Consider the following 16,882-nt stretch of genomic DNA (forward strand, 5'->3'; position numbering starts at 1 on the left):
GCTTCACCAAAAGGAGAGGACAGACGTTACTGGAGGCCCTCGGCAAGTTGGACGTCGTGTTAGCGAATGATGGACTGAAAAGTACCTTCCAGCGGAACGGAGTCGAGTCGTTTATCGACCTGACTTTCTGTAGTCCCGGCCTAGCTGGAGATCTTAATTGGAGAGTTGATGGTGGCTACACCCATAGCGACCATCTAGCCATTCGCTACACGATCGGCCAATTGGCGAGAAGCACAAGGAGGAGTAATACTCCCAAAACTCTAGCGTGGAAGGTGGCTAACTTCGACCGCGAAACGCTTTGCGCTGCCCTTGAATTGGAGGAGCACAACGTGAACCTGAGAGGGGACGAGTTGGTCGCTATCTTGTCACGGGCGTGTGACGCGACGATGCCTAGAAAGGCTCAACCGACGACCAACAGACCACCGGTCTACTGGTGGAACGAGCAAATTGCACGCCTTCGCGCATCCTGCCTCATGGCTAAAAGAAGGATGCAAAGAGCTCGATCAGCGGAGATGAGCATGGAGAGGAACACGGCGTTCAAAACGGCGAAGTTAGCACTAAACAAGGCCATCAGCGCAAGCAAAAGAGCCTGTTTCGACCAGCTATGCGAGGGAGCCAACTCCAACCCATGGGGCGATGCCTACAGGATGGTAATGGCCAAAACGAGAGGGGCATTAGCACCCCCTGAACGTAGTCCGGCGAGGTTGAAGGAAATCATAACGGTTCTCTTTCCCCACCACGACACGTCCCCCTGGCAGCCAGCTCCGCTACCAGCGAACGAAGTTGAAAAGGTGACGAACGAGGAGTTGCTCACTGCGGCGAGATCGCTCGATACAAAGAAAGCCCCGGGGCCAGACGGTATTCCGAACGTAGCTCTAAAAGCGGCTATAATGACAAAACCGGACATGTTCAGGGAGGTCATACAGAGATGCCTGGACGAGCGTATGTTCCCAGACATTTGGAAAAGGCAAAGATTGGTACTATTACCGAAACCTGGGAAACCCCCAGGGGTATAGACCAATTTGTCTGATCGACACTGTCGGTAAGCTCCTTGAGAAAATCATCCTCAACAGGCTAGCCCCCTTCATAGAGGAGGCAGGAGGACTGTCCAGCCAACAGTACGGGTTTCGCAAAGGCAGGTCGACGGCGGACGCCATAACCACGGCGGAGGTAGCTATACAGCGCAAACGACGAGCAATCCGCTACTGTGCGGTAGTAACGCTAGACGTTAAGAACGCGTTCAATAGTGCTTGCTGGGCAGACATTGCTGATTCCCTACTTCGACTAGGAGTACCGGAAGGGCTGTACAAGATTCTGGAAAGCTACTTCCAGAACCGAGTATTGCTCTACGAGACCGACGAAGGCACACGTAGCACTCCAATCACGGCTGGAGTACCACAGGGATCTATCTTGGGCCCGATCCTGTGGAATATAAAGTACGATGGAGTACTGAGTTTGAGGCTCCCTCCGGGTGTCAAGATAGTCGGGTTCGCGGACGACGTCACGCTGACAGTCTACGGCGAATCCATCGAAGAGGTCGAACTGAGTGCATCACACTCAATCTGCTTGGTGGAGGACTGGCTGCGTAGCAACTCGCGCACCACAAAACAGAGGTGATGGTGGTAAACAACCGCAAATCGGAACAGGAGGCGTTGGTACACGCCGGAGATTGCGTGATCCCCTCCAAGAGATCACTGAAGCAATTGGGTGTGATGCTTGACGACAAACTCAGTTTCAGCAAGCACGTTGAATACGCCTGCAAGCGTGCATCAACAGCGATCGCGGCGCTCTCCCGTTTGATGGCCAACAGCTCGCCTGTGCGCTCCAGTAAACGAAGGTTACTGGCAGGAGTGGCAGTTTCGATCCTCAGGTACGGCAGCCCGGTATGGGCGTCGGCACTAAATGTGAAACGCAACGCACAGATGCTGGAGAGTACGCATAGACTGATGTGTCTTCGCGTAATCAGTGCATATCGCACTGTATCGAGGGATGCGGCCTGCGTGGTTGCAAGTATGATGCCTATCGGTCTGATAGTGAAGGAAGACGCGGAGCGCTATAGCATGCGAGGAGACAGGAACGCCCGTAGGGCCTCCAAAGCCACTTCTCTACGCAGATGGCAACAAGAGTGGGACAGCTCAACCAAGGGCAGGTGGACACATCGGCTCATACCTAGGGTCTCGAGTTGGTTAGATAGAGCTCACGTAGAAGTGAACTTCGGCCTGACGCAATTCCTCACAGGTCACGGGTGCTTCAGATGATACCTCCACAGGTTCGGCCACGCGACATCCCCTGTATGTCCTGGCTGCCCAGACGAGATCGAGACGGCTGAACACGTCTTGTTCGCATGTTCCCGTTTCGCGGCTCAAAGGAGTGAGCTACTGGAGGCATGTGGCATGGACACCACACCGGAAAACCTGATCCAGAGAATGTGCCACTGCGTAGAGAACTGGAACGCAGTGTCGACCGCGGCATCCCAAATTGCGAGCATATTGCAGCGGAAATGGAGTGCGGATCAACAACAGGCAGCCGCGACCGCTAGCCGCGTGCAACCGTAGTAGGCTCAAGAGGGATCAGCGAATAAACGTCGGTCCGGGAGAACCTTCTTCGCCGGGAAGCTCTTCGTCGGAGTAGTCTAGATCCATCGTCGGGGACTAGACGAGTAGTACGTAAAACTGCTAGGATCGTCAGGGCGCCTGTGAACCGGAAGTTACCCTCCAGCCGGAATCACTGGACCGACCTCGTCATTCAACTGGTCGATCCCTCGAGAGCAGGATGCTTATCCCCATTCTGCATAAATCTGGGGAGGCCTTCCACCCCGAAGTAATACCTAGCGGTGGTGCCGGGGAGGTAGGGTTGGAGATCCAAGGTGTTTTAGTGGGAGTTCCAATCAACAGTTGGGTAGTCCTGTGGAGAGTCCTACACTCCGTGCGTAAATGCATTTCACCTTGTAAAAAAAAAAGACCACCCTTGCTTGGAGGTTGTGTTGTGCTGTGTGTTGTCGTTGACTGCACGGGCACGTACGCGGAAAATGCGTTGTAAACATATACGGTACACGCACCACCCGAACGCATGCACACGTACGCACTCACGGAAAGTGATTGTGTTGTGTTGTGTAAGTGTGTGTTTACTGTTGTTTACATCGCAACAAGGATATGGTACCACTGAATGATAAACAAATGAGGATACATACGAAACAGGTGAGATTATTGTCGGTTGCAATGTGATGCCACCCGGCAGTGTGGTCCCATGACCAAGACCGAGTGCCATGCAATCAAAGAGCGGGCCACATGCACGCTGCTGCCTACGACGGGGTGGTAGGTCAGCAGTGCACAGTGGTATAGTGTGCAAACCGGGTTACTTGACCAAGTTCCCATCTGTTGTTGATCACATCGACTCAGTGAAGTAAAGTTTTGGGTAAAGTATATGTCGTAAAAAAATATTAAGTGCACAAGTGTTTAAGGTATTCGATTGAAATTGGTGGTGGTAGAGGTTGATTGGTTGGTTGGTTGGTTGATTGAAAACGTATCGATGGCTAACAATACCTAGCAGCGTTGCACATACAGCAAACCGTTTCCGTATACATGCCCGTAGTTAATGTATACAGTGTGTTAACCGTTAACACATATCGATGCGGGCATAGACAGCGAACCGCCCATATACGTCTCCATGGTTGATGGTTCGTACCGAGAGGCATTTTTTTAAATCGTTGTCACGGCTTACTATGGTAAACGAACGTAACGACACATGGTGCGTTTTGGTAGTTTCGGGACGTACTTTCACAACGTGAAGTCCGTTTTGGAAAATCTGCGCAAAAATTTTTTGCTCCATGCAAATGTGACCAAGTGGCAACCGGCCAACCAACGGCTGCATCATGCACGTGCAAAAGCAGCGGAACCACCTTCTACGCTACCATGCTAGGGTTCGCATGGAGGGGTGCCACAAAATGTTCTCGAATTTTTGCAAGATTCACATCCGAATATCAGATCGACATGAAATTTTAAAATTTGGGTAGACCTGAAAAAAAAATTTTTTAGCTGTTAGAGAAAAAATTTTTTTTTTTGGTCCGACATCATCGACATCATCAACAGTCACGCAGTATATATGTACCGTCGGCCGGTGTGCCGTGTCACGTAATGAGACTGGTTAACGCCTATCCATGCAAACACAAACCTCGTAACCGTCCATAGACGTTCCCATAGATCGGCTGCATAGAATGAAGGAATAAAGGAAACAGAAAAAAATTAACCCCCGTCACGCATGCACATCCATGGTACCGTACAAGGCGGTTCGGTCTCTAGCGTACACATCGCTTCGCATTGCGGACGCAGTGACGGAACCGTAGTGTACGTTTCGACTGGTGTGCTGCGTGTGATCGCATTATTTTTTCTCGCTACCTGATAAAGTCGGCCAGTTTTGGCCACCAATCTACCTATAGGGAAAGTTTTGGGTAAAGGTGGTCAGGTGTGTCAAATGTTAACTGTTGACTGTTGTCATATATGCAGTGGCTCGAAAACACCTAACTCACTCGGAAGGCGGTATTTTGGAATTTTTGTCGTGAATACGACTTACTTTACTATGGGGCGCCTTTTCAAAATTAGCCATATGGAAGAATGGGCAGAACTTAATCGTGAATATCTCGACTTGTATTAATGGTAGCAACATAATTCTTTCACCATTTCATCAAAAATATGATCAGGAATTCAGGATAATATTTTGAACAGTGTGCGATAACCACAAACAACTCAAAAATTAAGTTTTCTTAAAATTTGAAAACAACGCGGAAAACACCTTACTTTCGCTTGGGTTTTTCGCGCAAGGACGACGATTTTGAGGTAGTCAGGCACATATCTTCAACTGAATGCGTATAAAAGGGGAACCGTGGTCAAAAATCGATCATTTCTTTTCGTGCGTTCGATGGAAGCAGACGTCGTGGGAGTGGAATCATCAACCAGCAGCGACGGACCAAATTGAGTTCCTCAATTTGGTCCTTGTGAATGCTAGAACCGAATCCCTACAGCATATTGATAATTTCTTTCAATAAATTATGCAAATCCGAAATGAAATAATCGACAATAAAATTCTGTATGCGGCTATTTTTATAGCCGTTAGGACCGCCCATTAGTGAAAAAGCTTTAAACGAAATCACATAAAAGGAAATCTCTTAACAAAAATTCAATCAGTTTGGATTCAATCACCACTGCGAGCAGATGTGTTTTGTGTCGTCTGCACGCTTTCGACAAGAGCGATTACGTCACAGCTGCCAGTCATTAGCATTGGGAAAAAAACAACGGTGGAGAGCATTGCACAATATCAGCCGTTCTAATGGCTCTAAAAGTTTTCTAAAGAACTATTAGGATTTGTTGTTCGCAAATCGTAGGGAAATATCCTCAGTTTACTGCAAATCAAGAATAGTTTGCTTAGATTTGTGCGCTTTCGCTGTGTGAAATTCACAGTAATCGAGATCATGTGAAGCCTTTTTTTGCAAAAAATGTTTTAGAGTTTAATGTCGTAGAGAATTACGCAATTTGACTCTTCTGAATGCTGGAAACGAATCCCTACAGCATATTGATAATTTCTTTCAATAAATTATGCAAATCCGAAATGAAATAATCGACAATAAAATTCTGTATGCGGCTATTTTTATAGCCGTTAGGACCGCCCATTAGTGAAAAAGCTTTAAACGAAATCACATAAAAGGAAATCTCTTAACAAAAATTCAATCAGTTTGGATTCAATCACCACTGCGAGCAGATGTGTTTTGTGTCGTCTGCACGCTTTCGACAAGAGCGATTACGTCACAGCTGCCAGTCATTAGCATTGGGAAAAAAACAACGGTGGAGAGCATTGCACAATATCAGCCGTTCTAATGGCTCTAAAAGTTTTCTAAAGAACTATTAGGATTTGTTGTTCGCAAATCGTAGGGAAATATCCTCAGTTTACTGCAAATCAAGAATAGTTTGCTTAGATTTGTGCGCTTTCGCTGTGTGAAATTCACAGTAATCGAGATCATGTGAAGCCTTTTTTTGCAAAAAATGTTTTAGAGTTTAATGTCGTAGAGAATTACGCAATTTGACTCTTCTGAATGCTGGAAACGAATCCCTACAGCATATTGATAGTTTCTTTCAATAAATTATGCAAATCCGAAATGAAATAATCGACAATAAAATTCTGTATGCGGCTAATTTTATAGCCGTTAGGACCGCCCATTAGTGAAAAAGCTACAAACGAAATCACATAAAAGGAAATCTCTTAACAAAAATTCAATCAGTTTGGATTCAATCGCCACTGCGAGCAGAGGTGTTTTGTGTCGTCTGCACGCTTTCGACAAGAGCGATTACGTCACAGTTGCCAGTCATTAGCATTGGGAAAAAAACAACGGTGGAGAGCATTGCACAATATCAGCCGTTCTAATGGCTCTAAAAGTTTTCTAAAGAACTATTAGGATTTGTTGTTCGCAAATCGTAGGGAAATATCCTCAGTTTACTGCAAATCAAGAACAGTTTGCTCAGATTTGTGCACTTTTCGCTGTGTGAAATTCACAGTAATCGAGATCAAGTGAAGCCTTTTTTTGCAAAAAATGTTTTAGAGTTTAATGTCGTAGAGAATTACGCAATTTGACTCTTCTGAATGCTGGAAACGAATCCCTACAGCATATTGATAGTTTCTTTCAATAAATTATGCAAATCCGAAATTAAATAATCGACAATAAAATTCTGTATGCGGCTATTTTTATAGCCGTTAGGACCGCCCATTAGTGAAAAAGCTACAAACGAAATCACATAAAAGGAAATCTCTTAACAAAAATTCAATCAGTTTGGATTCAATCGCCACTGCGAGCAGAGGTGTTTTGTGTCGTCTGCACGCTTTCGACAAGAGCGATTACGTCACAGCTGCCAGTCATTAGCATTGGGAAAAAAACAACGGTGGAGAGCATTGCACAATATCAGCCGTTCTAATGGCTCTAAAAGTTTTCTAAAGAACTATTAGGATTTGTTGTTCGCAAATCGTAGGGAAATATCCTCAGTTTACTGCAAATCAAGAATAGTTTGCTTAGATTTGTGCGCTTTCGCTGTGTGAAATTCATAGTAATCGAGATCAAGTGAAGCCTTTTTTTTGCGAAAAATGTTCCAGAGTTTAATGTCGTAGAGAATTACGCAATTTGACTCTTCTGAATGCTGGAAACGAATCCCTACAGCATATTGATAGTTTCTTTCAATAAAATATGCAAATCCGAAATGAAATAATCGACATTAAAATTCTGTATGCGGCTATTTTTATAGCCGTTAGGACCGCCCATTAGTGAAAAAGCTACAAACGAAATCAGGTAGAAACAAGCCTCTCAACAAAACTTGAATCAGTTTGGATTGTATCGCCACTGCGAGCAGATGTGTTTTGTGTCGTCTGCACGCTTTCGACAAGAGCGATTACGTCACAGCTGCCAGTCATTAGCATTGGGAAAAAAAACATCGGTGGAGAGCATTGCACAATATCAGCCGTTCTAATGGCTCTAAAAGTTTTCTAAAGAACTATTAGGATTTGTTGTTTGCAAATCGTAGGGAAATATCCTCAGTTTACTGCAAATCAAGAATAGTTTGCTTAGATTTGTGCACTTTTCGCTGTGTGAAATTCACAGTAATCGAGATCAAGTGAAGCTTTCTTTGTTTTTGCGAAAAATGTGAAAAAGGGGAATGCGTGCATAATTCATACAATTGATATTCGGAAGTGTTAAGGAGCATGTCAGTTGTTTTCGTATTCACGACATCCAGTTATGTCTCTGACATTACCCACCCGCCTTTTCTTTTCGAATGCCTGCCTTGCAAGCGCCAACCACGGCACGGTCCACTACGTGTCCGTAGGGTGAGCTCGCATCGGGTGGGTACGCCAGCCGAGCCATGGGACGGTGCACTACGTGTCCGTCAGTGGGCTCTGGTCGAGGGGATAAATTTTCGAACTAGTAGGTCGATGGTCGATCGGTTGGTTACGGATGAAGGAAGCGTGTTCCATCGGTTACGGATGATGGAAGCGTGTTGGAGCCGTTGCATGGGATTATCGTACAATAATTTTGGAATATCTTCCGTCTGACCCATATCTGGGAGCTCAAAATTGGACAGAATGTAGATCAAGTATTACAGAATAAGAATTTTTATATGTGGAGAATGTGTTTTTTGTAGTCGCGAACAACTTTTTTCCATCCACTTATTCGTTCCCATGACCACCTTCACTGATCTCATATTGATCATTGAATATCTTCCGTCTGACCCATATCTGGGAGCTCAAAATTGGACAGAATGTAGATCAAGTATTACAAAATAAGAATTTTGATATGTGGAGAATGTGTTTTTTGTAGTCCCGAACAACTTTTTTCCACCCACTTATTCTTTCTCATGAACATATCCACTGATTTCATATTGATCATCGAATATCTTCCGTCTGACCCATATCTGGGAGCTCAAAATTGGACAGAATGTAGATCAAGTATTACAGAATAAGAATTTTTATATGTGGAGAATGTGTTTTTTGTAGTCACGAGCAACTTTTTTCCACCCACTTATTCTTTCCCATGACCACCTCCACTGATTTCATATTGATCATCGAATATCTTCCGTCTGACCCATATCTGGGAGCTCAAAATTGGACAGAATGTAGATCAAGTATTACAGAATAAGAATTTTTATATGTGGAGAATGTGTTTTTTGTAGTCGCGAACAACTTTTTTCCATCCACTTATTCGTTCCCATGACCACCTCCACTGATTTCATATTGATCATCGAATATCTTCCGTCTGACCCATATCTGGGAGCTCAAAATTGGACAGAATGTAGATCAAGTATTACAGAATAAGAATTTTGATATGTGGAGAATGTGTTTTTTGTAGTCCCGAACAACTTTTTTCCACCCACTTATTCTTTCTCATGAACATATCCACTGATTTCATATTGATCATCGAATATCTTCCGTCTGACCCATATCTGGGAGCTCAAAATTGGACAGAATGTAGATCAAGTATTACAGAATAAGAATTTTTATATGTGGAGAATGTGTTTTTTGTAGTCACGAGCAACTTTTTTCCACCCACTTATTCTTTCCCATGAACATATCCACTGATTTCATATTGATCATCGAATATCTTCCGTCTGACCCATATCTGGGAGCTCAAAATTGGACAGAATGTAGATCAAGTATTACAGAATAAGAATTTTTATATGTGGAGAATGTGTTTTTTGTAGTCACGAGCAACTTTTTTCCACCCACTTATTCTTTCCCATGAACATATCCACTGATTTCATATTGATCATCGAATATCTTCCGTCTGACCCATATCTGGGAGCTCAAAATTGGACAGAATGTAGATCAAGTATTACAGAATAAGAATTTTTATATGTGGAGAATGTGTTTTTTGTAGTCGCGAACAACTTTTTTCCATCCACTTATTCGTTCCCATGACCACCTCCACTGATTTCATATTGATCATCGAATATCTTCCGTCTGACCCATATCTGGGAGCTCAAAATTGGACAGAATGTAGATCAAGTATTACAGAATAAGAATTTTGATATGTGGAGAATGTGTTTTTTGTAGTCCCGAACAACTTTTTTCCACCCACTTATTCTTTCCCATGAACATATCCACTGATTTCATATTGATCATCGAATATCTTCCGTCTGACCCATATCTGGGAGCTCAAAATTGGACAGAATGTAGATCAAGTATTACAGAATAAGAATTTTTATATGTGGAGAATGTGTTTTTTGTAGTCGCGAACAACTTTTTTCCATCCACTTATTCGTTCCCATGACCACCTCCACTGATTTCATATTGATCATCGAATATCTTCCGTCTGACCCATATCTGGGAGCTCAAAATTGGACAGAATGTAGATCAAGTATTACAGAATAAGAATTTTGATATGTGGAGAATGTGTTTTTTGTAGTCCCGAACAACTTTTTTCCACCCACTTATTCTTTCCCATGAACATATCCACTGATTTCATATTGATCATCGAATATCTTCCGTCTGACCCATATCTGGGAGCTAAGAATTGGACAGAATGTAGATCAAGTATTACATAATAAGAATTTTTATATGTGGAGAATGTGTTTTTTGTAGTCGCGAACAACTTTTTTCCATCCACTTATTCGTTCCCATGACCACCTCCACTGATTTCATATTGATCATCGAATATCTTCCGTCTGACCCATATCTGGGAGCTCAAAATTGGACAGAATGTAGATCAAGTATTACAGAATAAGAATTTTGATATGTGGAGAATGTGTTTTTTGTAGTCCCGAACAACTTTTTTCCACCCACTTATTCTTTCCCATGAACATATCCACTGATTTCATATTGATCATCGAATATCTTCCGTCTGACCCATATCTGGGAGCTCAAAATTGGACAGAATGTAGATCAAGTATTACAGAATAAGAATTTTGATATGTGGAGAATGTGTTTTTTGTAGTCCCGAACAACTTTTTTCCACCCACTTATTCTTTCCCATGAACATATCCACTGATTTCATATTGATCATCGAATATCTTCCGTCTGACCCATATCTGGGAGCTCAAAATTGGACAGAATGTAGATCAAGTATTACAGAATAAGAATTTTGATATGTGGAGAATGTGTTTTTTGTAGTCCCGAACAACTTTTTTCCACCCACTTATTCTTTCCCATGACCACCTCCACTGATTTCATATTGATCATCGAATATCTTCCGTCTGACCCATATCTGGGAGCTCAAAATTGGACAGAATGTAGATCAAGTATTACAGAATAAGAATTTTGATATGTGGAGAATGTGTTTTTTGTAGTCGCGAACAACTTTTTTCCATCCACTTATTCTTTCCCATGACCACCTCCACTGATTTCATATTGATCATCGAATATCTTCCGTCTGACCCATATCTGGGAGCTCAAAATTGGACAGAATGTAGATCAAGTATTACAGAATAAGAATTTTTATATGTGGAGAATGTGTTTTTTGTAGTCGCGAACAACTTTTTTCCATCCACTTATTCGTTCCCATGACCACCTCCACTGATTTCATATTGATCATCGAATATCTTCCGTCTGACCCATATCTGGGAGCTCAAAATTGGACAGAATGTAGATCAAGTATTACAGAATAAGAATTTTGATATGTGGAGAATGTGTTTTTTGTAGTCGCGAACAACTTTTTTCCATCCACTTATTCTTTCCCATGACCACCTCCACTGATTTCATATTGATCATCGAATATCTTCCGTCTGACCCATATCTGGGAGCTCAAAATTGGACAGAATGTAGATCAAGTATTACAGAATAAGAATTTTTATATGTGGAGAATGTGTTTTTTGTAGTCGCGAACAACTTTTTTCCATCCACTTATTCGTTCCCATGACCACCTCCACTGATTTCATATTGATCATCGAATATCTTCCGTCTGACCCATATCTGGGAGCTCAAAATTGGACAGAATGTAGATCAAGTATTACAGAATAAGTATTTTGATATGTGGAGAATGTGTTTTTTGTAGTCCCGAACAACTTTTTTCCATCCACTTATTCTTTCCCATGACCACCTCCACTGATTTCATATTGATCATCGAATATCTTCCGTCTGACCCATATCTGGGAGCTAAAAATTGGACAGAATGTAGATCAAGTATTACATAATAAGAATTTTTATATGTGGAGAATGTGTTTTTTGTAGTCGCGAACAACTTTTTTCCATCCACTTATTCGTTCCCATGACCACCTCCACTGATTTCATATTGATCATCGAATATCTTCCGTCTGACCCATATCTGGGAGCTCAAAATTGGACAGAATGTAGATCAAGTATTACAGAATAAGAATTTTGATATGTGGAGAATGTGTTTTTTGTAGTCCCGAACAACTTTTTTCCACCCACTTATTCTTTCCCATGAACATATCCACTGATTTCATATTGATCATCGAATATCTTCCGTCTGACCCATATCTGGGAGCTCAAAATTGGACAGAATGTAGATCAAGTATTACAGAATAAGAATTTTGATATGTGGAGAATGTGTTTTTTGTAGTCCCGAACAACTTTTTTCCACCCACTTATTCTTTCCCATGACCACCTCCACTGATTTCATATTGATCATCGAATATCTTCCGTCTGACCCATATCTGGGAGCTCAAAATTGGACAGAATGTAGATCAAGTATTACAGAATAAGAATTTTGATATGTGGAGAATGTGTTTTTTGTAGTCCCGAACATAATTTTTCATTTTTGATTTGGTGGGGGAAATCCGGCTTAGTTAAAGAAATCACAAGAAGATGGCGTTTCGATAGAGCCGTTGCATGGGATTATCGTACAATAATTTTGGAATATCTTCCGTCTGACCCATATCTGGGAGCTCAAAATTGTACAGAATGTAATCAAGTATTGCAGAATAAGAATTTTGATATGTGGAGAATGTGTTTTTTGTAGTCCCGAATAACTTTTTTCCATCCACTTATACTTTCCCATGACCACCTCCACTGATTTCATATTGATCATCGAATATCTTCCGTCTGACCCATATCTGGGAGCTCAAAATTGGACAGAATGTAGATCAAGTATTACAGAATAAGAATTTTGATATGTGGAGAATGTGTTTTTTGTAGTCGCGAACAACTTTTTTCCATCCACTTATTCGTTCCCATGACCACCTCCACGGATTTCATATTGATCATCGAATATCTTCTGTCTGACCCATATCTGGGAGCTCAAAATTGGACAGAATGTAGATCAAGTATTACAGAATAAGAATTTTGATATGTGGAGAATGTGTTTTTTGTAGTCCCGAACAACTTTTTTCCACCCACTTATTCTTTCCCATGACCACCTCCACTGATTTCATATTGATCATCGAATATCTTCCGTCTGACCCATATCTGGGAGCTCAAAATTGGACAGAATGTAGATCAAGTATTACAGAATAAGAATTTTGATATGTGGAGAATGTGTTTTTTGTAGTCCCGAACATAATTTTTCATTTTTGATTTGGTGGGGGAAATCCGGCTTAGTTAAAGAAATCACAAGAAGATGGCGTTTCGATAGAGCCGTTGCATGGGATTATCGTACAATAATTTTGAAATATCTTCCGTCTGACCCATATCTGGGAGCTCAAAATTGTACAGAATGTAGATCAAGTATTGCAGAATAAGAATTTTGATATGTGGAGAATGTGTTTTTTGTAGTCCCGAATAACTTTTTTCCATCCACTTATACTTTCCCATGACCACCTCCACTGATTTCATATTGATCATCGAATATCTTCCGTCTGACCCATATCTGGGAGCTCAAAATTGGACAGAATGTAGATCAAGTATTACAGAATAAGAATTTTGATATGTGGAGAATGTGTTTTTTGTAGTCCCGAACAACTTTTTTCCACCCACTTATTCTTTCCCATGAACATATCCACTGATTTCATATTGATCATCGAATATCTTCCGTCTGACCCATATCTGGGAGCTCAAAATTGGACAGAATGTAGATCAAGTATTACAGAATAAGAATTTTGATATGTGGAGAATGTGTTTTTTGTAGTCGCGAACAACTTTTTTCCATCCACTTATTCGTTCCCATGACCACCTCCACGGATTTCATATTGATCATCGAATATCTTCTGTCTGACCCATATCTGGGAGCTCAAAATTGGACAGAATGTAGATCAAGTATTACAGAATAAGAATTTTGATATGTGGAGAATGTGTTTTTTGTAGTCCCGAACAACTTTTTTCCACCCACTTATTCTTTCCCATGACCACCTCCACTGATTTCATATTGATCATCGAATATCTTCCGTCTGACCCATATCTGGGAGCTCAAAATTGGACAGAATGTAGATCAAGTATTACAGAATAAGAATTTTGATATGTGGAGAATGTGTTTTTTGTAGTCCCGAACAACTATTTTCCACCCACTTATTCTTTCCCATGAACATATCCACTGATTTCATATTGATCATCGAATATCTTCCGTCTGACCCATATCTGGGAGCTCAAAATTGGACAGAATGTAGATCAAGTATTACAGAATAAGAATTTTGATATGTGGAGAATGTGTTTTTTGTAGTCCCGAACAACTTTTTTCCACCCACTTATTCTTTCCCATGAACATATCCACTGATTTCATATTGATCATCGAATATCTTCCGTCTGACCCATATCTGGGAGCTCAAAATTGGACAGAATGTAGATCAAGTATTACAGAATAAGAATTTTGATATGTGGAGAATGTGTTTTTTGTAGTCCCGAACAACTTTTTTCCACCCACTTATTCTTTCCCATGAACATATCCACTGATTTCATATTGATCATCGAATATCTTCCGTCTGACCCATATCTGGGAGCTCAAAATTGGACAGAATGTAGATCAAGTATTACAGAATAAAAATTTTGATATGTGGAGAATGTGTTTTTTGTAGTCCCGAACAACTTTTTTCCACCCACTTATTCTTTCCCATGACCACCTCCACTGATTTCATATTGATCATCGAATATCTTCCGTCTGACCCATATCTGGGAGCTCAAAATTGGACAGAATGTAGATCAAGTATTACAGAATAAGAATTTTGATATGTGGAGAATGTGTTTTTTGTAGTCCCGAACATAATTTTTCATTTTTGATTTGGTGGGGGAAATCCGGCTTAGTTAAAGAAATCACAAGAAGATGGCGTTTCGATAGAGCCGTTGCATGGGATTATCGTACAATAATTTTGGAATATCTTCCGTCTGACCCATATCTGGGAGCTCAAAATTGTACAGAATGTAATCAAGTATTGCAGAATAAGAATTTTGATATGTGGAGAATGTGTTTTTTGTAGTCCCGAATAACTTTTTTCCATCCACTTATACTTTCCCATGACCACCTCCACTGATTTCATATTGATCATCGAATATCTTCCGTCTGACCCATATCTGGGAGCTCAAAATTGGACAGAATGTAGATCAAGTATTACAGAATAAGAATTTTGATATGTGGAGAATGTGTTTTTTGTAGTCCCGAACAACTTTTTTCCACCCACTTATTCTTTCCCATGAACATATCCACTGATTTCATATTGATCATCGAATATCTTCCGTCTGACCCATATCTGGGAGCTCAAAATTGGACAGAATGTAGATCAAGTATTACAGAATAAGAATTTTGATATGTGGAGAATGTGTTTTTTGTAGTCGCGAACAACTTTTTTCCATCCACTTATTCGTTCCCATGACCACCTTCACGGATTTCATATTGATCATCGAATATCTTCTGTCTGACCCATATCTGGGAGCTCAAAATTGGACAGAATGTAGATCAAGTATTACAGAATAAGAATTTTGATATGTGGAGAATGTGTTTTTTGTAGTCCCGAACAACTTTTTTCCACCCACTTATTCTTTCCCATGACCACCTCCACTGATTTCATATTGATCATCGAATATCTTCCGTCTGACCCATATCTGGGAGCTCAAAATTGGACAGAATGTAGATCAAGTATTACAGAATAAGAATTTTGATATGTGGAGAATGTGTTTTTTGTAGTCCCGAACATAATTTTTCATTTTTGATTTGGTGGGGGAAATCCGGCTTAGTTAAAGAAATCACAAGAAGATGGCGTTTCGATAGAGCCGTTGCATGGGATTATCGTACAATAATTTTGGAATATCTTCCGTCTGACCCATATCTGGGAGCTCAAAATTGTACAGAATGTAATCAAGTATTGCAGAATAAGAATTTTGATATGTGGAGAATGTGTTTTTTGTAGTCCCGAATAACTTTTTTCCATCCACTTATACTTTCCCATGACCACCTCCACTGATTTCATATTGATCATCGAATATCTTCCGTCTGACCCATATCTGGGAGCTCAAAATTGGACAGAATGTAGATCAAGTATTACAGAATAAGAATTTTGATATGTGGAGAATGTGTTTTTTGTAGTCCCGAACAACTTTTTTCCACCCACTTATTCTTTCCCATGAACATATCCACTGATTTCATATTGATCATCGAATATCTTCCGTCTGACCCATATCTGGGAGCTCAAAATTGGACAGAATGTAGATCAAGTATTACAGAATAAGAATTTTTATATGTGGAGAATGTGTTTTTTGTAGTCGCGAACAACTTTTTTCCATCCACTTATTCGTTCCCATGACCACCTCCACTGATTTCATATTGATCATCGAATATCTTCCGTCTGACCCATATCTGGGAGCTCAAAATTGGACAGAATGTAGATCAAGTATTACAGAATAAGAATTTTTATATGTGGAGAATGTGTTTTTTGTAGTCCCGAACAACTTTTTTCCATCCACTTATACTTTCCCATGACCACCTCCACTGATTTCATATTGATCATCGAATATCTTCCGTCTGACCCATATCTGGGAGCTCAAAATTGGACAGAATGTAGATCAAGTATTACAGAATAAGAATTTTGATATGTGGAGAATGTGTTTTTTGTAGTCCCGAACAGAATTTTTCATTTTTGATTTGGTGGGGGAAATCCGGCTTAGTTAAAGAAATCACAAGAAGATGGCGTTTCGATAGAGCCGTTGCATGGGATTATCGTACAATAATTTTGGAATATCTTCCGTCTGACCCATATCTGGGAGCTCAAAATTGTACAGAATGTAATCAAGTATTGCAGAATAAGAATTTTGATATGTGGAGAATGTGTTTTTTGTAGTCCCGAATAACTTTTTTCCATCCACTTATACTTTCCCATGACCACCTCCACTGATTTCATATTGATCATCGAATATCTTCCGTCTGACCCATATCTGGGAGCTCAAAATTGGACAGAATGTAGATCAAGTATTACAGAATAAGAATTTTGATATGTGGAGAATGTGTTTTTTGTAGTCCCGAACAACTTTTTTCCACCCACTT

The sequence above is a fragment of the Malaya genurostris genome, chromosome 1, assembly GCF_030247185.1.
Source record: "Malaya genurostris strain Urasoe2022 chromosome 1, Malgen_1.1, whole genome shotgun sequence".
In the NCBI taxonomy this organism is placed as follows: Eukaryota; Metazoa; Arthropoda; class Insecta; order Diptera; family Culicidae; genus Malaya; species Malaya genurostris.